Below are 25,759 nucleotides of genomic sequence, written 5' to 3'. Positions count from 1 at the left end.
AATAACTATGATGATGATATCCTAGGTTGTAAATTTGTTGCGGTGAAATGAAACTGTCTGCAGACTTCAAGCACATTCAGAGAAAACAGTTCTGTTGCTAAGCATGATGCAGTTCACCATATCACATGTTGTAAGCTTGTGGCTGTGAAATAAAGTTGACTGCAGAGCTCATGCAGATGAAGAAAAATATTTTTCTGTTGCTAAATGAGATACAGCCTGCCATATCCCACACTGTAATTTTGTGGTGGTGAAATAAACCATTCTACAGAGCTCTGGCAGATGAAAAAAATGTTTTTCTGTTGCTAAATGTGATACAGCCTGCCTTATCCTACATTGTTACTTTGTGCCAGTGAAATGAAGCTGTCTGCAGACCTCACAAATTATCTTCTGTACAACGTTTCCTGTTTAGGCTGTGAAATCCTGTATGCATTGTCTCTTTTAGTTTAAAAAAATGTCCCCTCAAATAGAAGGTGGATCCACAAAAAAGCATTTTTTCCCATTACTAAGGAGTGGATCTCCTACACGGCTAAAGCGGATGTACTAAGTGTAAGTGATGCCAAAAATTTGAAGGAGGAACTTCAATACCCTTTGAAAAGACATAGTGGAAGGCGTCAGAAAACATTTTTCACATTATTAACCTCTTCACAACATGCACCGTTCCCCTTTGATGTGAGCTCCAACGTTGAGCCGATCGACCCTCCACTATTAACTAGTTAAATGCCGCTGTCAAACTCTGACAGTGATATTTATCGCGAACTTCCGGCAGCGATGCGCACCGGTGACCCCCGTCACGTGATCGGGGGTCATTGGTTGGTCAGCATGAAAACCACGGGTCTCAAGGATACCTCTATGGTTGTTAATGCTGGATTGCTATGAGCGCCATCCTGTGGTCGGCGCTCATAGCAATCCTGTAATTCTGTTACATGGAGGTTATCTGAGCATCATCTCTATGCAGCAAAGGCAATGGCAGATTCTAGCCTCCTATGGAGGCTATTGAAGCATGCCAAAAGTTAAAGAAAAATAGTTTTACAAATATTTTTTTAAGTTCAAATCACCATCCTTTTGCCCGATTAAAAAAAAAAAACAATAAAAAAATAAAAAATAGACATATTTGGTATCACCGTTGTTATGAACTGGTGATTCAGAACCACAACAGACCTGGTGGTTAAGAGCACACAAAGTGACCTGATAGTTACTAATAACATAGGACGAGCTCTGAGACGTGGGAACTCTGCTGACCGCAATCCCTAATCCTATCACACCATACTAGAGGTAGCCGTGGAGCGCTCCTGACCAGACCTAGGCGCCTCGGGCACAGCCTGAGAAACTAGCTAGCCCTGAAGATAGAAAAATAAGCCTACCTTGCCTCAGAGAAATTCCCCAAAGAAAAAGGCAGCCCCCCACATATAATGACTGTGAGTAAAGATGAAAATACAAACACAGAGATGAAATTGTTTTTTTGCAAAGTGAGGCCCGACTTACTGAATAGACAGAGGATAGGAAAGATAGCTTTGCGGTCAGCACAAAAACCTACAAACAACCACACAGAGGGCGCAAAAAGACCCTCCGCACCGACTAACGGTACAGAGGTGCTCCCTCTGCGTCCCAGAGCTTCCAGCAAGCAAGAAAAACCAATATAGCAAGCTGGACAGAAAAAATAGCAAACAAAAGTAACACAAGCAGAACTTAGCTTATGCAGTGAAGACAGGCCACAAGAACGATCCAGGACAGAGCAAGACCAATACTGGAACATAGACTGGAGGCCAGGAACAAAGAACTAGGTGGAGTTAAATAGAGCAGCACCTAACGACTTAACCTCGTCACCTGAGGAAGGAAACTCAGAAGCCGCAGCCCCACTCACATCCACCAGAGGAAGCTCATAGACAGAACCAGCCGCAGTACCACTCATGACCACAGGAGGGAGCTTGACCACAGAATTCACAACAGTACCCCCCCTTGAGGAGTGGTCACCGAACCCTCACCAGAGCCCCCAGGCCGACCAGGATGAGCCAAATGAAAGGCACGAACCAGATCGGCAGCATGAACATCAGAGGCAAAGACCCAGGAATTATCTTCCTGACCATAACCCTTCCACTTAACCATGTACTGGAGTTTCCGTCTTAAAATACGAGAATCCAAAATCTTCACTATATACTCCAACTCCCCCTCAACCAAAACCGGGGCAGGAGGATCAACGGATGGAACCACAGGTGCCACGTATCTCCGCAACAATGACCTATGGAATACATTATGGATGGAAAAAGAAGCTGGAAGGGTCAAACGAAAAGACACAGGATTAAGAACCTCAGAAATCCTATACGGACCAATGAAACGAGGCTTAAACTTAGGAGAGGAAACTTTCATAGGAATATAACGAGACGACAACCAAACCAAATCCCCAACACGAAGTCGGGGACCCACACAGCGCCTGCGGTTAGCGAAACGTTGAGCCTTCTCCTGGGACAATGTCAAATTGTCCACTACATGAGTCCAAATCTGCTGCAACCTATCCACCACAGTATCCACACCAGGACAGTCTGAAGACTCAACCTGCCCTGAAGAGAAACGAGGATGGAAACCAGAAATGCAGAAAAACGGCGCAACCAAAGTAGCCGAGCTGGCCCGATTATTAAGGGCGAACTCAGCCAAAGGCAAAAAGGACACCCAATCATCCTGATCAGCAGAAACAAAACATTTCAGATATGTTTCCAAGGTCTGATTGGTTCGTTCAGTTTGGCCATTTGTCTGAGGATGGAAAGCCGAGGAAAAAGACAAATCAATGCCCATCCTAGCACAAAAGGCTCACCAAAACCTCGAAGCAAACTGGGGACCTCTGTCAGAAACGATGTTCTCTGGAATGCCATGTAAACGAACCACATGCTGGAAAAACAATGGCACCAAATCAGAGGAGGAAGGCAATTTAGACAAGGGTACCAAATGGACCATCTTAGAGAAGCGATCACAAACCACCCAAATGACCGACATCTTTTGAGAGACGGGGAGATCCGAAATAAAATCCATAGAGATATGTGTCCAGGGCCTCTTCGGGACTGGCAAGGGCAAAAGCAGCCCACTGGCTCGAGAACAGCAGGGCTTAGCCCGAGCACAAATCCCACAGGACTGCACAAACGAATGCACATCCCGCGACAGAGACGGCCACCAAAAGGATCTAGCCACCAAATCTCTGGTACCAAAGATTCCAGGATGACCAGCCAACACCGAACAATGAACCTCAGAGATAACTCTACTCGTCCATTTATCAGGGACAAACAGTTTCTCCGCTGGGCAACGGTCAGGTCTATTAGCCTGAAATTTTTGCAGCACCCGCCGCAGATCAGGGGAGATGGCAGACAAAATTAACCCCTCTTTGAGAATACCTGCCGGCTCAGGCAAACCCGGAAAGTCGGGCATAAAACTCCTAGACAGGGCATCCGCCTTCACATTTTTAGAGCCCGGAAGGTACGAAACCACAAAGTCAAAACGGGAGAAAAACAGCGACCAACGAGCCTGTCTAGGATTCAACCGTTTGGCAGACTCAAGATACGTCAAGTTCTTGTGATCAGTCAAGACCACCACGCGATGCTTAGCTCCTTCAAGCCAATGACACCACTCCTCGAATGCCCACTTCATGGCCAGCAACTCTCGATTGCCAACATCATAATTACGCTCAGCAGGCAAAAACTTCCTGGAAAAGAAGGCACATGGTTTCATCACCGAGCCATCAGAACTTCTTTGTGACAAAACAGCCCCTGCTCCAATCTCAGAAGCATCAACCTCGACCTGGAACGGGAGCGAAACATCTTGTTGGCACAACACAGGGGCAGAAGAAAAACGACGCTTCAACTCCTGAAAAGCTTCCACAGCAGCAGAAGACCAATTGACCACATCAGCACCCTTCTTGGTTAAATCAGTCAACGGTTTAGCAATACTAGAAAAATTATTGATGAAGCGACGGTAAAAATTAGCAAAGCCCAGGAACTTTTGCAGACTCTTCAGAGATGTCGGCTGAGTCCAATCATAAATGGCCTGAACTTTAACAGGGTCCATCTCGATAGTAGAAGGGGAAAAAATGAAACCCAAAAATGAAACCTTCTGAACACCAAAGAGACACTTTGACCCCTTCACAAACAAAGAATTTGCACGCAGGACCTGAAACACCATTCTAACCTGCTTCACGTGAGACTCCCAATCATCCGAGAAGACCAAAATATCATCCAAGTATACAATCAGGAATTTATCCAGGTACTCTCAGAAGATGTCATGCATAAAGGACTGAAATACTGATGGAGCATTAGAAAGCCCGAATGGCATAACCAGGTACTCAAAATGGCCCTCGAGCGTATTAAATGCTGTTTTCCATTCATCGTCCTGTTTAATACGCACAAGATTATACGCACAACGAAGATCTATCTTGGTGAACCAACTAGCCCCCTTAATCCGAGCAAACAAATCAGACAGCAGCGGCAAGGGGCACTGAAATTTGACTGTGATTTTGTTTAGAAGGCGGTAATCAATACAAGGTCTCAGCGAACCATCCTTCTTGGCCACAAAAAAGAACCCTGCTCCCAATGGCGATGACGACGGGCGAATATGACCCTTCTCCAAGGATTCCTTTATGTAACTCCGCATAGCGGCGTGCTCAGGCACAGATAAATTAAACAGTCGACCTTTAGGAAACTTACTACCAGGAATCAAATCGATAGCACAATCGCAATCCCTATGCGGAGGTAGGGCACTGGACTTGGGCTCATCAAATACATCCCGGTAATCCCACAAGAACTCTGGGACCTCAGAAGGGGTGGATGATGAAATAGACAGAAATGGAACATCACCATGTACCCCCTGACAACCCCAGCTGGACACAGACATAGATTTCCAATCCAATACTGGGTTCTGGACTTGTAGCCATGGCAACCCCAACACGACCACATCATGCAGATTATGCAACACCAAAAAGCGAATATCCTCCTGACGCGCAGGAGCCATGCACATGGTCAGTTGGGTCCAGTACTGAGGCTTATTCTTGGCCAAAGGCATAGCATCAATTCCTCTCAATGGAATAGGATACTGCAAGGGCTCCAAGAAAAACCCACAGCGCCTAGCAAACTCCAAGTCCATCAAATTCAGGGCAGCGCCTGAATCCACAAATGCCATGACGGAATAGGATGACAAAGAGCAGATCAAAGTAACGGACAAAAGAAATTTCGACTGTACCGTACCAATGATGGCAGACCTAGCGAACCGCTTAATGCGCTTAGGACAATCGGAGATAGCATGAGTGGAATCACCACAGTAAAAACACAGCCCATTCCGACGTCTGTGTTCTTGCCGTTCAGCTCTGGTCAAAGTCCTATCACATTGCATAGGCTCACGTTTATGCTCAGATAATACTGCCAAATTGTGCACAGTTTTACGCTCACGCAAGCGTCGATCGATCTGAATGGCCAAAGACATAGACTCATTCAGACCAGCAGGCATAGGAAATCCCACCATGACATCCCTAAGGGCTTCAGAGAGACCCTTTCTGAAAATTGCTGCCAGCGCACATTCATTCCATTGTGTGAGCACAGACCACTTCCTAAACTTCTGACTATATATCTCTACTTCAACCTGACCCTGACACAGAGCCAGCAAATTTTTCTCTGCCTGATCCACTGAATTAGGCTCATCATAAAGCAGTCAGAGCGCCAGAAAAAACGCATCAATATTACATAATGCAGGATCTCCTGGCGCAAGGGAAAATGCCCAGTCTTGAGGGTCGCCACGTAATAAAGAAATAATGATCTTAACTTGTTGAACTGGGTCACCAGAGGAGCGGGGTTTCAAAGCCAGAAACAGTTTACAATTATTTTTAAAACTCAGAAACTTAGCTCTATCTCCAGAAAACAAATCAGGAATAGGAATTCTTGGTTCTAACATAGAATTCTGAACCACAAAGTCTTGAATATTTTGTACTCTTGCAGTGAGATGATCCACACAAGAAGACAGATCTTTAATGTCCATCACTACACCTGTGTCCTGAACCACCCAAATGTCTAGGGGAAAAGAAAGACAAAACACAGTGCAGAGAAAAAAAAATGGTCTCAGAACTTCTCTTTTCCCTCTATTGAGAAGCATTAGTACTTTGGGCCTCCAGTACTGTTATGAACTGGTGATTCTGAACCACAACAGACCTGGTCTTTAAGAGCACACAAAGTGACCTGATAGTTACTAATAACATAGGACGAGCTCTGAGACGTGGGAACTCTGCTGACCGCAATCCCTAATCCTATCACACCACACTAGAGGTAGCCGTGGAGCGCTCCTGGCCAGACCTAGGCACCTCGGGCACAGCCTGAGAAACTAGCTAGCCCTGAAGATAGAAAAATAAGCCTACCTTGCCTCAGAGAAATTCCCCAAAGAAAAAGGCAGCCCCCCACATATAATGACTGTGAGTAAAGATGAAAATACAAACACAGAGATGAAATAGATTTTAGCAAAGTGAGGCCCGACTTACTGAATAGACCGAGGATAGGAAAGATAGCTTTGCGGTCAGCACAAAAAACTACAAACAACCACGCAGAGGGCGCAAAAAGACACTCCGCACCGACTAACGGTACGGAGGTGCTCCCTCTGCATCCCAGAGCTTCCAACAAGCAAGAAAAACCAATATAGCAAGCTAGACAGAAAAAATAGCAAACAAAAGTAACACAAGCAGAACTTAGCTTATGCAGTGAAAACAGGCCACAAGAACGATCCAGGACAGAGCAAGACCAATACTGGAACATAGACTGGAGGCCAGGAACAAAGAACTAGGTGGAGTTAAATAGAGCAGCACCTAACGACTTAACCTCGTCACCTGAGGAAGGAAACTCAGAAGCTGCAGCCCCACTCACATCCACCAGAGGAAGCTCATAGACAGAACCAGCCGCAGTACCACTCATGACCACAGGAGGGAGCTTGACCACAGAATTCACAACACACCGTGTTCAGAATCGCCCGATCTATCAATGAAAAAATGAATAGAAAAAATTTTAAAACGCCAGAATTACGTTTTTTTGGTTGCCGCAACATTGCATTAAAATACAATAATGGGCGATCAAAAGAACGTATCTGGACCATCATGGTATCATTAAGAATGTCAGCTGGGCATGCAAAAAATAAGCCCTCACAAAACCCGAGATCACAAAAATGGAGATGCTGTGGGTCTCGGAAAATAGCACAATTTTTTTTAGCAAAGTTTGGAATTTTTTTTCACCACTTAGATAAAAAAGAACCTAGAGATGTTTGGTGTCTATGAACTTTTAATGTCCTGGAGAATCATAGTAGCAGGTCAATTTTAGCATTTAGTAAACCTAGCAAATAAGCCAAACAAAAAACAAGTGTGGGATTGCAATTTCACCACACTTGTAATTTTTTTCCTGTTTTCTAGTATACGACATGGTAAAACCAATAATGTCACTCAAAATTACAATTCGTCCTGCAAAAAACAAACCCTCACATGGCACTTTTGACTGAAAGATAAAAAAGTTAAGACTTTGGGAAGAAGGGGAGCTAAAAACAAAAACACAAAAACGAAAAAGGGCTGCGGCGTGAAGGGGTTAAGGAATGGATATCCTAGACTGGTCTTGCCAGAAAAACATTTACCCCTGGGAGGTATACATATAAATAAGATAACGTTCGAAGTAGGCCTCTAAAAGTGTCAATGTCCGCAACATAAACACCCTTAAAAATTTATAGCAAGGGTAGCATGATCACCTTGATGAAATGGTGGTAGAGGAGGACACAAAAAAGATGAAATCCTGAAGAGTATAAAAAAGTTTGGGTGGAAGGGATGCATGGGAATAGACCAGAAAAAAAAACCTTGGATTTTAGTTTATGTTCCGCTGCTGTCAGAAGTCTGGCTCAATCTTGTTCATTTTGATAAGATTAAGCCTGTCAGCATTTTCAGTTGACAGGCGGATGCATCTACCTAATTCCTCCTGCAGCACTAAAAACCCACTCTATCGAAAATCTAGCCATGGGGCAGGCCAGGATCTCCAAGGCATAGAGAAACAGTTTATGCCACATGTCTAGCTTGGATACTCAATAGCTGTAAGGCACAGAGGATTCATAGAGGACACTGGTATGGTAGGCAAGGTACTCCTTCAGCATCTTCCAAAACTTTTCTCTCCCTGAAAGAGTACCCCACATATCATGGCCTTGGCGATGAGAGGGTCTGAGAAAATGGTCCCATACCTTTGAGAGTGTTCGCCTGCCTCTGCTGCATTTAGTGTGTGTATCCCTAGTCTTTTCTATGTGGTTGTCCAAGGAAATGTGGCCTCTGCCTCCAGCATTGTCAGATTGGAATTTTTTAAATAATTCTTCAACTAGGGCCTTCTGCAACATTTTATTAGACCTCTCCATCATGGGAAGGAGAGATGTAAAGTTCTCCTTGTAGCCTGGGTCTACAGTCATGGACAAAAATTTTGAGAATGAGACAAATATTAATTTTTCCAAAGTCTACTGCTTCATTTTTTCTAATGGCAATTTGCATATACTCCTGAATGTCAGAGTGATCAGCCTAACAGCAATTACTGTACTTGCAAAGTCAATATTTGCCCAGAAAATGAACTTTAACCCCAAAACACATTTCAACATCATTTCAGTCCTGCCTTAAAAGGAGCAGCTAACATCGTTTTAGTGATTGATCCATTAACACAGGTGTGAGTGTTGATGAGGACAGGGCTGGCGATCAATCAGTCATGATTAAGTAAGAATGACATCACTGGACACTTTAAAAGGAGGCTGGTGCTTGGTATCATTGTTTCTCTTCAGTTAACCATTGTTAACTCTAAAGAAACACGTGCAGCCATCATTGCACTGCACAAAAATGGCCTATCACGGAAGAGTATCGCAGCTACAAAGATTGCACCTCAGTCAACAATCTATCGCATCATCAAGAATTAAATGAGAGAGCTTCCATTGTTGTCAAAAAGGCTCCAGGGCGCCCAAGAAAGACCAGCAAGTGCCAGGACCGTATCTTAAAACTGTTTCAGCTGCGGGATCGGACTACCAGCAGTGCTGAGCTTGCTCAGGAATGGCAGCAGGTTCGTGTGAGTGCTTCTGCACGCACTGTGAGGTGGAGACTCTTTGAGCAAGGCCTGGTTTCAAGGAGGGCAGCAAAGAAGCCACTTCTCTCCAGAAAAAACATCAGGGACCGACTGATATTCTGCAAAAGGTACAGGGAGTGGACTGCTGAGGACAGGGGCAAAGTCATTTTCTCTGATGAATCCCCTCTTCGATTGTTTAGGACATCTGGAAAACAGCTTATTCGGAGAAGAAGAGGTGAGCGATACCACCAGTCTTGTCTCATGCCAACTGTAAAGCATCCTGAAACCATTCATGTGTGGGGTTGCTTCTCAGCCAAGGGAATCGGCTCACTCACAGTCTTGCCTAAAAACACAGCCATGAATAAAGAATGGTACCAGAATGTCCTCCAAGAGCAACTTCTCCCAACCGTCCAAGAGCAGTTTGGTGCCCAACAATGCCTTTTCCAGCATGATGGAGCACCTTGCCATAAAGCAAAGGTGATAACTAAATGGCTCATGGAACAAAACATAGAGATTTTGGGTCCATGGCCTGGAAACTCCCCAGATCTTAATCCCATTGAGAACTTGTGGTCAATCATCAAGAGACGGGTGGACAAACAAAAACCAACAAATTCTGGCAAAATTCAAGTATTGATTATGCAAGAATGGACTGCTATCAGTCAGGATTTGGTCCAGAAGTTGATTGAGAGCATGCCAGGGAGAATTGCAGAGGTCTTGAAGAAGAAGGGTCAACACTGCAAATATTGACTTGCTGCATTAACTCATTCTAACTGTCAATGTAACCCATTGGTACTCATAATATGATTGCAATTATATTTCTGTATGTGATATAAACATCAGACAAACACTAATAAAAACCAGAGGGCAGCAGATCATGTGAAAATATAATTTTGGTGTCATTCTCAAAAATTTTGGCCATGACTGTAGAAGGGGAACCAACCATTAATTAGTGTTCGCCAGAATGCATACAATGCGTGGGTCATGGAAAAGGCACCGGAACATAAACTCAGCCTGGTGTGCCAAACTGCCAATAGTCAAGACTTCCCTGTCCTCCACCAAGAGGGTGACTGTTCATTATGCACTCCTCATCCTCCCTCTCCTCCTCATCCTCAGGCTACAAACAATGAACAGATGGGATGAGGGTGGTGTGTATAATACCATCTGTAGTGCAGGCAACCAGCTCCTGTTTCTCTTCCTTCTCATTATCATCCATTGCGCGTTGAGACGATGAGATGAGGCTGTGTTGTGTAGCATCACCCAGTATAGTTTATTGCTCCATCTTAACTTGCTCTGCCTGCAAAGCATCCTCTGTAATTGTGAGCAACAAGACTTTTTGTAGACAGATAAGTGCAATGGTGATGCAGATTATGGTGTCATCAACGCTCACCATCTTGGTCAAGTCCTCAAAGTTTTGGAGAGCCGCACAGATGTCTGTCATCCATGATCACCGAGCAGCTCTTATGAGTGGAGGCTGACTGGAATACCTAAGGGCATGGTGTAGCTGGTATTCAACTACTGCCATCTGCTGCTCTTGAAGCCTTACCAACATATGTAATGCTGAGTTCCTATGCGTGGTGACATAGCACACCAGTCGGTGAGTTGGCAGTTGCAAATGCTGCTGCAGCACAGACAGGGCGGTGGCAGCTGTAACTGACTTACAGAAATGGGCAAACCCACAGCATACTTTCACAAGTAGCTCAGGCAGATCTGGGTAGGTTTTGAGAAATCGCTGAACCACAAGTTGAGCACGTTTGCCAGGCATGTGCAAGGTTGCCAAGCTTCATAGCTGACAGCAGATTACTGCCATTGTCACGCACGACCATGCCTAGTTGTAGGTTCAGGAGCGAGAGCTACAGATCAGTCTGCTGTTTTAGACCTGTTAACAACTCTCAACAGCAAAAAAAGGCAGCAACACTTACCTGCCCAGATCTTAGAACAAATGCACTGCAGGGTGCAGCCAGCCCATAAAGCAAGATGTTAGCAACACAGGTGCAAAATACCAGATCAACAGCCACTCTCCACATACCCACTCCTGGAGGGGGTGACTGCCCAGTATACAATTGCACAATAAAGGCCCACATAGGGCATTGTTCACACAATGGTACTGCATAGTGTCTGGTTCACAGCCTATTAGTCACGCCCCTACTTTTCGATTAGGCGGGCTGGCCAGTACACTCTCAATGCATCCCAGTGTGAACACCCCTCATGCGAGACCAAACGTGTTTGGGCTTGGCTGCACCCCGAAAAATATAGTGCAAAAAATATTCAAAAATAGTGAGGTATTGGTTGATATTTTGGCCAAAATACGCAAGCTCGTAACCCACGCCAAGGGTCCCCACGCTTACGACCCTACACTAACCTAAATAGCAAGAAATAGGCAGAAACAGCATAAAGGGAGAAATGTTGGTGCTAGGGACTGGTCACTGCCATGAGGTTGCAGAAAGGTTCCATCTACAAAAGATTAAACGGCAGCATTTCCAGGGCAAGCATTCTGTAAATGTTTTCATTTAGTATTGTAGCTTGTAGGTGGCTGCATATCTATGCTTTTGTTCCTAAAACTGCGTAGGGACAACTGAACCCTGTGCTGGGACAAAGACGTGGATGTGGTTGCTGACAGTGGTAGCAAGTGTGCAACAACAGGTGCAAGGTGGGAGGCATCTTTATCTACTTCATAGACAGGGGATTGACATGCTCGTAGAAAAGAGGAAGAAGCAATGGTGTCACCCGCTGACACTGTTTCTGGACCCTGGCATTTGGACCAAGTAGTCGGGTGCCTTGCTTGCATGTGCCTGAGCATGCTGGTGGTGGTCAGGCTGGTAGTTGTGCTGCCCCTGCTCATGGTGGCAGCAAAAACATTGCAAATGGCCTTTTTAGGTTAACTGAACGGTCTTTACATAAATGCCATACTTGAACTCCGAAACCTTGGCTTGGCAACCTCACCCATGTTGGTGCTAGTTACTCGCCTTGTGTCTCTGGCCACCCCACTGCTTCTTTCTGCCTGTTGTGGCTTTGTGGATCCCTCCCCCTGTGCGCTACTGTCCTTGCTCTGGTTGATATTTTGGCAAAGATATGCAAGCTCGCAACCCGCGTCAAGGGCCCTAACACTACACTTAATAGCAAAGCCATAAAAATTCTAGAATTTTTGGAGAACTTTTAGTCTTCTTTCTGTGGCTTTGCTATTAAATTTAGTATTAGGACTCGCAAGTGTGAGGACCCTTGATGCGGGTTTAGAGCTTGCATATCTAGGCCAAAATATCGACAAATACCACATATATAATTATATGAATATTCTGTACTTTATTTTTCAGGGTGCAGCCAAGTCCAGCACTTTTGGTCTTGTAAACTGTAGTGTATGTTCACATGGGATGCATTTAGATAGTGCTGGGCAGTCTGCCTGATCTAATATTATGGGCGTCACTAATAGGCTGTAAACCAGATGCTGTACATTACCTGTATGTGGACAGTGCCCTATACAGGCCTCTTTTGTGCAATCATATACTAAGCTATCACCCCCTCCATGAATTGGTAGGCAGTGAGTGTTTTTCTTACCAGTATTTTCCACCTATGTTGATGCCATCTTTACTACATGGGTTTGCTGCATCTTGAGAGTGCATTTGTTTGGAGATCTGGGCAGGTAAGCACAAAGTGACTGGAAGCATTTCCTGCTATCCATCCAACAGCCTTTTCCAACAACCTTCTGCTATTTATCCAGCAACCTTTTCCCACTCTACAAAGAGGGACAGGAAGCTGGATCAACATGATGTGTGCATTTGTTGTGCTCCAGCGGGAGGCACAGATTCACCTTGCCCACAGTCTTGTCCTCTGAACTCATCATCAGCATCATATCCACTTCCCCATCCCTCACCATGCTTATTGACTAGTTTAAATTACGTATGATATATACCTGTTGAAAAAATGTTGGTATAGTATTGCAATGTCAGCAAAATTTGCCCACTACAGATGGACGTATAAGACAGCAGAATCAATACAGCAATGCTATTTGTAACTAAAGTTTTTTTTGTGTTTTGAGGCTCAACTCTAGCACAATAAATGCTGTATAAAATTTCAGTGCTCAAAAACAATCCATGGTCATGATTAAGGGAGCTTAGTCTCCAGAAACACATTGAGATTTGTACCCATATGGTTTGTGCTGAAGTTTGTATTCTCCATGTTCAAGTTTGTGAATAAAGAAAACTTTTTTTTACGGATTTGGTGAAGCTGGACATTTTCTTCTTTTGGATTCTACACGCCTGAACACAGCGGGTCCGTGCTCCCAAAATTCAGCTTATGCATCACGGGTTAGATGGTTTATATACCTTCCACTCAAAAACAATGCAGTATAACAAGGCCAGCAAAATTTACCCATTTCAGATGGACATATAAGACTGCAGTATCAATATAGCAACGCGATTTAAAAAAAAAAACATTTTTTTGGGGGGGGAGTTTTGAGGCCCAACTGTAGCACGATAAATGCTGTATAACATTTCACTGCTCAAAAAAAATTGCAGTATGATAATTCCAGCAAAATATGTCCACTCAGATGGACGTATAAGACTGCAGAATCAATATAGTAATGCGATTTATTTAACAAACAATTTTTTTTTGTGGTTTTAAGGCCCAACTGTACCATGATAAATGCTGTATAAAATTTAATTGCTCAAAAAAATTGCAGTATGACAATGCCGGGTTAGTAAAGGAGAGGCATATACCAGACACCCCCATTACTGACCCAGTAAGTAAAAAGAGAAAAGAAAAAAACACACAGAAAAAAATCTTTATTTGAGAAAAAGGCTCCCCAACGATTTCCTTCTTTCACCCATTTATTGAAAAATTAATAAATAATATAAAATAATCCACACCGATCCGCCTTAATCCAAATGGAGGTCCTACATCAATCTTCTTCATCCTGTGTATGGTGCTCTGTTCAGAAAAAAGCTCCATAGACAGCAGCAGCAGCCACTGCTGGGACTTCCAATTGGATTACGGCAGACTAGTGTGGATTCTTTTTTTACAAATGGGTGAAAGAGGGAAATTGTAGGGGACTGATTCTTTCGAATAAAGGACTTTTGAGTGTGTTTTTTTGTTACTTCTGGGTTAGTGATGTGAGTGTCTGACTGATGCCTCTCCATTACTAACCCATGCGCTTGATGTCAGCACCATCTGCTGACATCAACCCCACAATCTCATTACCCTGATTGCCAACACAACAGAGAAATCATGAAGAGCCAAGGCTATGCGACAGAATTGGTGCAACTGAGGGCTGGTCTTATTGGGCTGGGAAGGGGCCAATATCCATGGACCTTTCCAGCCTATTAACATCAACCCTCAGCTGTCTGATTTGCCTTATTTTGGTTATCAAAAATGGGGAGGGACTCCACATTATTTTTTTAGGGTCTCCCCATTTAAAAAAAAAAAACAGCAAAGGCAAAACAGATAGCTCGGGGCTGATATTAATAGGCTGGGAAGGTCCATCGAAATTGTCTCTTTCTCAGCATAATATGAACAGTTTACAGCTGTCTGCCTTCCCTTTGCTGATTATTAAATACTAGATGGCAGCCCGATTCTAAAGAATCGGGAGTCTAGAATCCATATATACTTTATTTATTCTGCAGACTGTGAGCCCTCGCGGGCAGGGTCCTCCCTCCTTATGTACTCGTGTGCCTTGTTATCTGCTCATGTTTAATGTATTTGTCTATATTTGCCCCGTATTCACATGTAAAGCGCCATGGAATAAATGGCGCTATAAAAATGTATAATAATAATAATAATAAATTTATTCAAATGTAAGAATAATACAATTAATAAATAATAGTAAGAAAGAACAAAAATAATAGGCAGTATATGGAGAAAACACCAAACAAAAGTTCAAAATTGGTGTGAAAATGTCACTGAACCACTTCACAACTAAATATATATAGTTTTGGTAAATGGTATTATCATTTTTTTGACGAAATTCGGCAGGAGCTTGAAGAGCAACGTCACTGGGCCCACCTCCACGCAGTAGAAACTTGCTGTGAGGTAAAAATTCAAAAATCACACCAAAATGGCGGGCGGAGTGTGTCACAGTACGGCACGTTTCTGATTGGTCGCTCGCAGCAGGCGGTAACCAATCAGACACTGGACACTGTTGACGTCACTTATCTCCGGACATTAGCTCCGGACATTAGCTCCGGACATTATCTCCGCACATTAGCTCCGGACATTAGCTCCGGACATTAGCTCCGGACAAAGCCACGGAAGTTGGCAGAAATTGCAGGAAGTAGTATTCTAGGCAATTAATCTCCGGACATTAGCTCCGGACATTAGCTCCGGACATTAGCTCCGGACATTAGCTCCGGACAAAGCCACGGAAGTTGGCACAAATTGCAGGAAGTAGTATTCTAAGCAATTACAGTGGGGCAAAAAAGTATTTAGTCAGTCAGCAATAGTGCAAGTTCCACCACTTAAAAAGATGAGAGGCGTCTGTAATTTACATCATAGGTAGACCTCAACCATGGGAGACAAACTGAGAAAAAAAAATCCAGAAAATCACATTGTCTGTTTTTTTAACATTTTATTTGCATATTATGGTGGAAAATAAGTATTTGGTCAGAAACAAACAATCAAGATTTCTGGCTCTCACGGACCTGTAACTTCTTCTTTAAGAGTCTCCTCTTTCCTCCACTCATTACCTGTAGTAATGACACCTGTTTAAACTTGTTATCAGTATAAAAAGACACCTGTGCACACCCTCAAACAGTCTGACTCCAAACTCCACTATGGTGAAGACCAAAGAGCTGTCAAAGGACACCAGAAACAAAATTGTAGCCCTGCACCAGGCTGGGAAGACTGAATCCGCAATAGCCAACCAGCTTGGAGTGAAGAAATCAACAGTGGGAGCAATAATTAGAAAATGGAAGACATACAAGACCACTGATAATCTCCCTCGATCTGGGGCTCCACGCAAAATCCCACCCCGTGGGGTCAGAATGATCACAAGAACGGTGAGCAAAAATCCCAGAACCACGCGGGTGAAACTAGTGAATGAACTGCAGAGAGCTGGGACCAATGTAACAAGGCCTACCATAAGTAACACACTATGCCACCATGGACTCAGATCCTGCAGTGCCAGACGTGTCCCACTGCTTAAGCCAGTACATGTCCGGGCCCGTCTGAAGTTTGCTAGAGAGCATTTGGATGATCCAGAGGAGTTTTGGGAGAATGTCCTATGGTCTGATGAAACCAAACTGGAACTGTTTGGTAGAAACACAACTTGTCGTGTTTGGAGGAAAAAGAATACTGAGTTGCATCCATCAAACACCATACCTACTGTAAAGCATGGTGGTGGAAACATCATGCTTTGGGGCTGTTTCTCTGCAAAGGGGCCAGGACGACTGATCCGGGTACATGAAAGAATGAATGGGGCCATGTATCGTGAGATTTTGAGTGCAAACCTCCTTCCAACAGCAAGGGCATTGAAGATGAAACGTGGCTGGGTCTTTCAACATGACAATGATCCAAAGCACACCGCCAGGGCAATGAAGGAGTGGCTTCGTAAGAAGCATTTCAAGGTCCTGGAGTGGCCTAGCCAGTCTCCAGATCTCAACCGTATAGAAAACCTTTGGAGGGAGTTGAAAGTCCGTGTTGCCAAGCGAAAAGCCAAAAACATCACTGCTCTAGAGGAGATCTGCATGGAGGAATGGGCCAACATACCAACAACAGTGTGTGGCAACCCTGTGAAGACTTACAGAAAACGTTTGACCTCTGTCATTGCCAACAAAGGATATATTACAAAGTATTGAGATGAAATTTTGTTTCTGACCAAATACTTATTTTCCACCATAATATGCAAATAAAATGTTAAAAAAACAGACAATGTGATTTTCTGGATTTTTTTTTCTCAGTTTGTCTCCCATAGTTGAGGTCTACCTATGATGTAAATTACAGACGCCTCTCATCTTTTTAAGTGGTGGAACTTGCACTATTGCTGACTGGCTAAATACTTTTTTGCCCCACTGTATATATTAGATAGGGGGCCCCAATGTTTTTTTTTTTTCATTTTCTAACAAGTACATTAAAATACACATACAAGGCACTGTTCCACTTCTCCACCCCATCCTCCACCTCATGGTTCAAGGTTGTTTTTTTTAATTCTGTTATTTTTAAGGTACCTTCACACATAACGATATTGTTAACGATATCGTTGCTTTTTGTGACGTAGCAACGATATCGTTAATAAAATCGTCATGTGTGACAGCGACCAACGATCAGGCCCCTGCTGGGAGATCGTTGGTCGCTGAAGAAAGTCCAGAACTTTATTTGGTCGCTGGACTCCTGCTGACATCGCTGGATCGGCGTGTGTGACACCGATCCAGCGATGTCTTCACTGGTAACCAGGGTAAACATCGGGTTACTAAGCGCAGGGCCGCGCTTAGTAACCCGATGTTTACCCTGGTTACCATCCTAAAAGTAAAAAAAAAAACACTACATACTTACCTACAGCCGTCTGTCCTCCAGCGTTGTGCTCTGCTCTCCTCCTGTACTGGCTGTGAGCGTCGGTCAGCCGGAAAGCAGAGCGATGACGTCACCGCTCTGCTTTCCGGCCGCTGTGCTCACACAGACAGTACAGGAGGAGTGCAGAGCACAGCGCTGGAGGATAGACAGCGGAAGGTAAGTATGTACTGTTTGTTTTTTTTTACTTTTAGGATGGTAACCAGGGTAAACATCGGGTTACTAAGCGCGGCCCTGCGCTTAGTTACCCGATGTTTACCCTGGTTACCGGCATCGTTGGTCGCTGGAGAGCGGTCTGTGTGACAGCTCTCCAGCGACCAAACAGCGACGCTGCAGCGATCCGGATCGTTGTCGGTATCGCTGCAGCGTCGCTTAATGTGAAGGGGCCTTAAGTCACTTCCCTATCCACATTTGTTTGCAGGGTAATTGTTCAGATCTTATCCCCATTTTGTTTCATTCTGTAGCTCCCTAGCTTTTATTACGACCATTTTACAGCCATTTTGCTGCATCAAAGTTTGGGTCCCTATTGACTTATATGGTGTTGGGTCAAGTTTGGACTCAAGTTTGGCTAAACCCGCTGAATCCGAACTTCCGAGTTCAGCCCTAATCATTACATTTTATTGTTTACTTTAGGTCAAATGATATAGAAATGATCGCAGAAAAATAGTCTATGCAAAACAGAAAGTATAAACCCGTGAGAGACTCACTTGAAATTGTGAAAGCTACAGTATTTCAGGGTTTAATTTTTAATAAAAAATGTGTCTAGCATAAAGATTTGAACAATCGGTCATTTTTTGGCAATTTATTCCTTCTATATATGTTATGATTAACTATTTTAGCAGATATTCGTTTGATAGACATTGGTTTATTTGAAAAGCATAAATGTTTTCCTGTTCATTCCATTACATGGTAGTAGGATGTGACACAAACATTGACTTGGGGAGCTGGAATTGTTCATCTGTAAACATGACATCCATTGCATCAATTAAAGCGTTTTATACATATTTAATTACAGCTCTCCTTCATTAATCAGATATGCTTTGGAACTGAGCAGAGATATTGCCAGAAAATAACAATTTGTTAATTGAAAGTTTCTTTTCCACAGTAATAGGACCAATGATTCGACTCTTCTAGCCACTCTATTCAGGCTCTATGTTCTGTTTTTATTGTTTGTACTATATTTAATGGGCCTGCTCTAGTTTTTGGAACATCTATTGAGCATCTCTGCTTTTGCAGTACTAAGTATGAACATGAATAAAATGGAAGTAGTAGCACAGCATGCAGTCTCCTCATGTTATTGTGTTTTATAAGCCCAACCTGAGGTCATAGCTCCATCTACACGCTACATGAAATTGCACAGCATGCTTCCTCAGTATTGTATGGTGCAGCTGTTTAAAGGTTCAGTACAGGGGCTGCATACAAAAGACAGATCACAGATTAAGTAACTCACAGCTCTTTAACCCTTCCACCCTGTTGGCAATGTGTACATTCAATAAAACATTTAAAACGCTTTGACATTATCACCTGATATCAACTGACAACGGTAAACAGCACAAACACGAAGACGCGGCTTGAAAAGACATCGCCTCTCCAAGTTACCTTTTGATATTAGAGCGAGAGGAATACAAACAGCAGCGCATTTAAGAAATGAAGATAGGAAACACCTTCTCAATTTCTTTGTACATTTGAACCCTCTTATATTCCTGAGCACACTGCAACTGCGAGACTGAATCCCAGCACTTTGTAAGGAAGCATTTGGTTCTAGAGTTTGGTAAATGTAGCAATCCATCATTGTAATCATGCCTTAAAACACAATGAATGTCTTGCGGTTGGAGTCTAGTTTCTTTCACCAAAGGATGTGAATTGGGGTGTTCCCATATATCCTTGGAAAAGAGCATTTTACTACATAAGGCAATACCAGTTTATTCTCTGAACTGTAATATAACTGCTTTTGTTACCGTTCACTCTTTTAGCATCATGTTTTTTATGTTTTAATTATACCACTCTTGTTATATTATTTTATATTATTCATCCATTATGGATCCATTATGACTGAGATGTAAAATAATATGGTTCTTTGGCTGTGATATCGCTATGTTTTTGTATGTATTCCTGTCCTGTGCCAGCATTCTGTGCATTACCTATTATTGCGATGCAGTATATAGTTACATAGTTATGTAGGTTGAATAAAGACCTAGGTCCACCAAGTTCAACCTTTCTCCACCAATTGTACATTTCATCACTAATCTAGCTATAACCCACAATGTTATGTGTATCAAGGAAATCATCCAGCCCTTTTTAAAAGATGTTATAGATTCTGCCTTTACTACCTCTTGTGCTAAGGCATTCACAGTCAGACTGCTCTAACTGTAAAGAACCCTTTTTTGTTTAACTGTCAGAATCGCCTTTCTTCTACCCGTAATGATTGCACCTTAGTCCTCAACATGGTCCTTGGAAGGAACAAGTCATGTGACTATTTTGCAATTGAGGCGCCCACCAGGGCAGCGGGGTACTCAGCACCGAATCCGGTTGCTATTAAAGGGGATGTCACGGTGGCTGCGACCTGGCCTGTGGCCCTGGGACTCATTGTAAAAGGGAACGGTCTTTAAAGGGGAATTGTGAATAAGTCTGTTGTCACGCCACTTGTGGTGTTCAGTCAATAGGGGGACCGACGCTGCTTTAAAGGGGTCCTCTGGGGGATGTTGTTGCAGCAATGATGGTGAGGCTTCCCACAGGTGAAGCAAGGTCCCCAGGGGTCCTAGAATGTATGGTGATGATGGTGTTTGCCGGTCAATTAGTAAAGGACGCAAGTTTAAAAGTCTTTACCTGGTTTACTGTAGTTGGCAGGCCACAGTCCAGGGTAACAGCAACAGGTGCATTAGGAGTCCAGGCAGCCCGTAAACAAGTGAAATCGCCTTGGCGAGTCAGGTTGGGAGCCTTCCATTGTGCGCTTGCTATAGTCCCTTGCTGTCTGTAATGTCCTAACAAGGTCCTGGTAATTTCCCCTATCCTGGGACAGGTACCTGTATGGTAGGCAGCTTGAGCCGTTCCTTCTGGTGTCTCTGCACGGTGACTCCAGGCTCCAGGGTGCGGCTGTATCACAGGCTTAATTTGGGCAGTATACGTGTAGTTTTGTGCCCTCCGGTTCTGCTAGGTGTCCTACAGTTCCACTTTAGCCTCTGGCTCCCGGTCCCTGGTTTCTGCACTCTGGCTCCTAGGATGCCCACTCGCAGCCTCCTTGAGCCCTAAAATCTCTCCTCTGCTCCTTTCCTGTCTTCTCTCCAGACTGAACTGCACTCACTGGTCTCTCTGTCCAGGATCTGTATTCAGGGAAGCTGCCCTAAAACAGAGTTTTGAGCTCCTGGCCTTGATTCAGAAGGTGTTGTGTGTGTGAGGTTACCTGCCAAAGAGATCACTCTTGTTTCCAGGCATAGCACTACCCTCCCAAAGAGGAAGGCAGCACTACTGTAGTACCCGAACTCCTGGGGTGCGACATAATGGCCACACGTACATATATACATGTAAATGAGATCCTCTCTGTGGCATCTTTTTTTAAATTAAACAAGCCCAACTTTTCCAACCTCTCCTCATATGTGAGGCCTTCGATTCCTTGTAATAATCAGGTTGCCCATTATTAAACTGATTCTAACTTCTGAATATCCTTTTTAACATGGATCCCATATTCTAGATGTGGCCTCACCAGTGATTTATAAAGGGGTAATAATACATTCGGATTGCGGGATCTTATCTCTCTTTTTATACATCCTAAAATCTTGTTTGCTTTTGCAATGGCTGCTTGATATTGAGTGCTGCAGCTCAAGTTACTCAAGTCCTTTTCCTGTTCTGTAGTCCCGAGTACACTTTCATTTAATGTATATGCAGCTATAGAATTACTCCATCCTAGGTGCATTACTTTTCATTTATCTATATTAAATCTCATTTGCCAAGTGTTTGCCCATTCAGTCTTCTTATTCAGATTGTTTTGCAATACTGTAATGCCAAGGTCAGATTTTAATATCCTACATAGTTTGGTGTAGTCAGCAAAGGCTGACACTTTACTCTCAATCCCATCCACAAGGTCATTAATAAAGAGGTTAAAATGAATCGGTCCTAGCACAGATCCCTGTGGTACCCCACTGCTGACTATATCCCATTTAGAGAACATACCATTTATGACAACTCTTTGTTTCCAGTAATTTAGCCAATTCCTTACCTATCTGCATACAGTTTCCCTAGTCCTTGCTTCTGTAGCTTCAGTATAAGGCTGTTGTGTGGTACTGTATCAAATGCCTTTGCAAAATCCAGATAAATCAGATCAGCCACATTACCAACATCCAGATTTGCACTCACTTCCTCATAGAAACCCAACATGATAGTTAGACACAACTTATTCTTCATGAATCCATGCTGGTTGTCAGTTATTATATTATTCTCTGCAATATATTTCTGCAGGTCATCTATCTACTATATAAATGTCTATGGGTCACTTCCGTTTGTCTGTCCTTCTGTCTGTCACAGTTATTCATTCGCTGATTGGTCTTGCCAGCTGCCTGTCATGGCTGCCGCGACCAATCAGCGACGGGCACAGTCCAGAAGAAAATGGCCGCTCTTTACTCCCCACAGTTAGTGCCTGTTGCCTGCATACTCCCCTCCGGTCACTGCTAACACAGGGTTAATGCCGGCGGTTATGGACCGCGTTATGCCGCAGGTAACGCACTTTGTTACCGCCACTATTAACCCTGTCTGTCCCCAAGTTTTTACTATTGACGCTGCCTATGCAGCATCAATAGTAAAAAATGTAATGTTAAAAATAATTTAAAAAAGCCTGCTATACTCACCCTCCGTAGCCGCTCGTGCCGGCCGCCATCTTCCGTTGCAGGTTCCGGTGGCAAAGATGGTATGGGAGAAGGACCTGCCATGACGTCACGGTCATGTGACCGCAACGTCATCACAGGCCCTGCGCGCCTGCGCGAGAAAGACCGGCCATGATGTCACGGTCATGTGACCGCGACATCATCACAGGCCCTGCGCGCCTGCACTAGAAAGACCTGTCATAATGTCACGGTCATGTGACCGCGACGTCATCACAGGTCCTGCGCTCATACCAACCCTGGGACCGGAAGCTGCCGTGGACTACAAGGGGCCCTCTGAAAGGTGAGCATATTTTTTTTTTTTTACCTGTGACAAACCTGGCTGAGCAATATATTATGTAGCTGGGCAATATACTACGTGGCTCTGTGCTGTATACTACTTTGCTGTGCAATATACTACGTGGCTCTGTGCTGTATACTACGTCGCTGTGCAATATACTACATGGCTGGGCAATATAATACGTGGCTCTGTGCTGTATACTACGTCACTGGGCAATATACTACGTGGCTGCACAATATACTATGTCACTAGGCAATATACTACGTAACTGGGCAATATACTATGTGGCTGGGCAATATACTACGTCACTGGGCAATATACTACGTCATTGGGCAATATACTACGTGGCTGGGCAATATACTACGTAGCTGGGCAATATACTACGTAGCTGGGCAATATACTATGTATCTGGGCAATGTACTACGTGGTTGGTCAATATACTACGTCACTCGGCAATATACTACGTAGTTGGGCAATATACTAAGTTACTGGGCAATATACTATGTCGTTGGGCAATATACTACGTGACTGGGCAATATACTACGTGGTTGGTCAATATAAACGTCACTGGGCAATATACTATGTAGCTGGGCAATATACAATGTGTCTGGGCAGTATACTACGTGGTTGGTCAATATACTACGTCACTGGGCAATATACTACATAGCTGGGCAATATACTACGTGTCTGGGTAATATACTACGTGGCTGGGCAATATACTACGTGGTTGGGCAATATACTACGTTGTTGGGCAATATACTACGTGGGCTGTGCAATATACTACGTGGACATGCATATTCTAGAATACCCAATGCGTTAGAATCGTGCCACCATCTAATATAAATATAATTGCCTAAGGGGCACTTCCATCTGTCTGTCACGGAAATCCCGGATCACTGATTGGTCGCGGCCAGCCGGTCACAACCAATCAGCGACAGGCATAGTCCGGCAGAGAATTGGCCCCTCCCTACTCCCCTCCAGTCAGTGCCCCCTCCTTACTCCCCTCCAGTCAGCAGCCACATAGGGTTTTAGCAGTCCGTCAATGCTGCTATTAACCCTGTGTGACCAACTTTTTACTATTGATACTGCCTATGCATCAATAGTAAAAACATATAATGTTAAAAATAATAAAAAAATAAAAAATCATTATATTCTAACCTTCCGGCGCCTTTCCCGCTCCTCGCGACGCTCCGGTCCCAAGAATGCATTTCAGCAAAGACCCGAGATGACGTAGCGGTCTCCCGAGACCGCTACATTTTCACGTGTTATTGCCGCAATGCATTCTTGGGACCGGAGCATCGCGAGGAGCATCGCAAAATGCCTGGCCTGGATCCGGGGTCCGAAGGAAGGTAAGTATATAACTATTTTTCATTCTAATTCTTTTTTTAACAGGGATATGGTGCCCACATTGCTATATACTACATGGGCTGTGTTAGATACTACGTGGGCTGTGTTATATACTGCATAGGCTGTGTTATATACTGCGTGGCCTGTGTTATATACTATATCTCTGTGCTATATACTATGTGGGCTGTGCTATATACTACGTGGCTGTGCAATATAAAACGTGGCTGGGCAATATACTACGTGGCTGTGCTATATACTATGTGGGCTGTGTTATATGCTACATGGGCTGTGTTATATACTGCATGGGCTGTGTTATATACTGTGTGGCCTGTGTTATATACTGCATGGCCTGCGTTATATACTGCATAGCCTTTGTTATATACTACGTCTCTGTGCTATATACTACGTGGGCTGTGCTATATACCACATGGCTGTGTTATAGACTACATGGGCTGTGTTATATACTATGTGGGCTGTGTTATATACTACACTGGCTGTGTTATATACTACATGGGCTGTATTATATGCTATGTGGGCTGTGTTATATACTGTGTGGGCTGTGTTATCTACTATATGGGCTGTGCTATGTACTACGTGGGCTTTATTACATACTATGTGGGCTGTGTTATATACTGCATGGGCTGTGCTATATACTACGTGGGCTGTGCTTTATACTACTATACATATTCTAGAATACCTGATGCGTTAGAATCGGGCCACCATCTAGTATCTTATAATGCCCTTAAAAATTTTGCACACTACTGATGTCAGGCTTACGGGATGGTAGTTGCCCGAATCCACCTTCTTACCTTTCTTAAATATTGGTACCACGTGAGCCATCCTCCAATCTTTTGGCACCACCCCTGTTACAAGAGTCTAAGAATATGAGATACAGTTGCTCAATTCCCTCAGTGTCCGTGGATGAATGCCATCTGGGCTGGAGGATTTGTCATTTTTATATTGCTCAGATGCAAATGCACTTCTTTTTGTGTTAAACTAGTTATATCAGGTTATGAATTTTGATTTTTGCCTTGTTGAATGATCCCTGTAACAGACAGTTCATTGGTGAACATAGATGAAAAGTGCCTGTTTAATATCTCTGCCTTTTCTTTGTCCTCTGTGATTATCTTGTTATTGTCATCTTTTAAGGGGCCGATACCATCTATTTTTTTTCTTTTTGGCATTGATGTATTTATAAAAAAAAATGTGGGATTTATTTTAATGTCGTTAGTGATTTGTTTCTCTGTAGATAACTTTGCCAGCTTGATTTATTTTTTACATTTCTTATTTAGATCTTTATACCCCAGAAATGCTATTTCTGTATTCTTGGCTTTTAAAATTTTTAATGCACTTTGTCTTTGTCTTAATAAACTTTGTACTATCCTGTTTCTTTTTATTCCTTTACATTTTATTACCAGAGGGTATAAGTTTTTTTGCAGGATTCTAGTAGCATTTCCTTGAAAATGCCACATTTATGTTCAGTATCCCAAGCTACCATGGCATTGACCCAGTCTGTACTATTAAGCTCTTCCCTTAATTTGTTAAAATCAGCTTTCTTAAAGTTCCAGGTTTTGGCATTTCCCCTTTTGAATGTTTGATTGAAAATTACATTTAAACTTATCATGTTATGGTCACTGCTTGCCAGATGCTCCCTGACCTGTAGATCTAAAATTGTATCTGGTCTATTTGACAGAACCAGA

The sequence above is a fragment of the Ranitomeya imitator genome, chromosome 3 (genome assembly GCF_032444005.1).
Source record: "Ranitomeya imitator isolate aRanImi1 chromosome 3, aRanImi1.pri, whole genome shotgun sequence".
Classification (NCBI taxonomy): domain Eukaryota; kingdom Metazoa; phylum Chordata; class Amphibia; order Anura; family Dendrobatidae; genus Ranitomeya; species Ranitomeya imitator.
Note: the sequence above shows the minus strand (reverse complement) of the source record.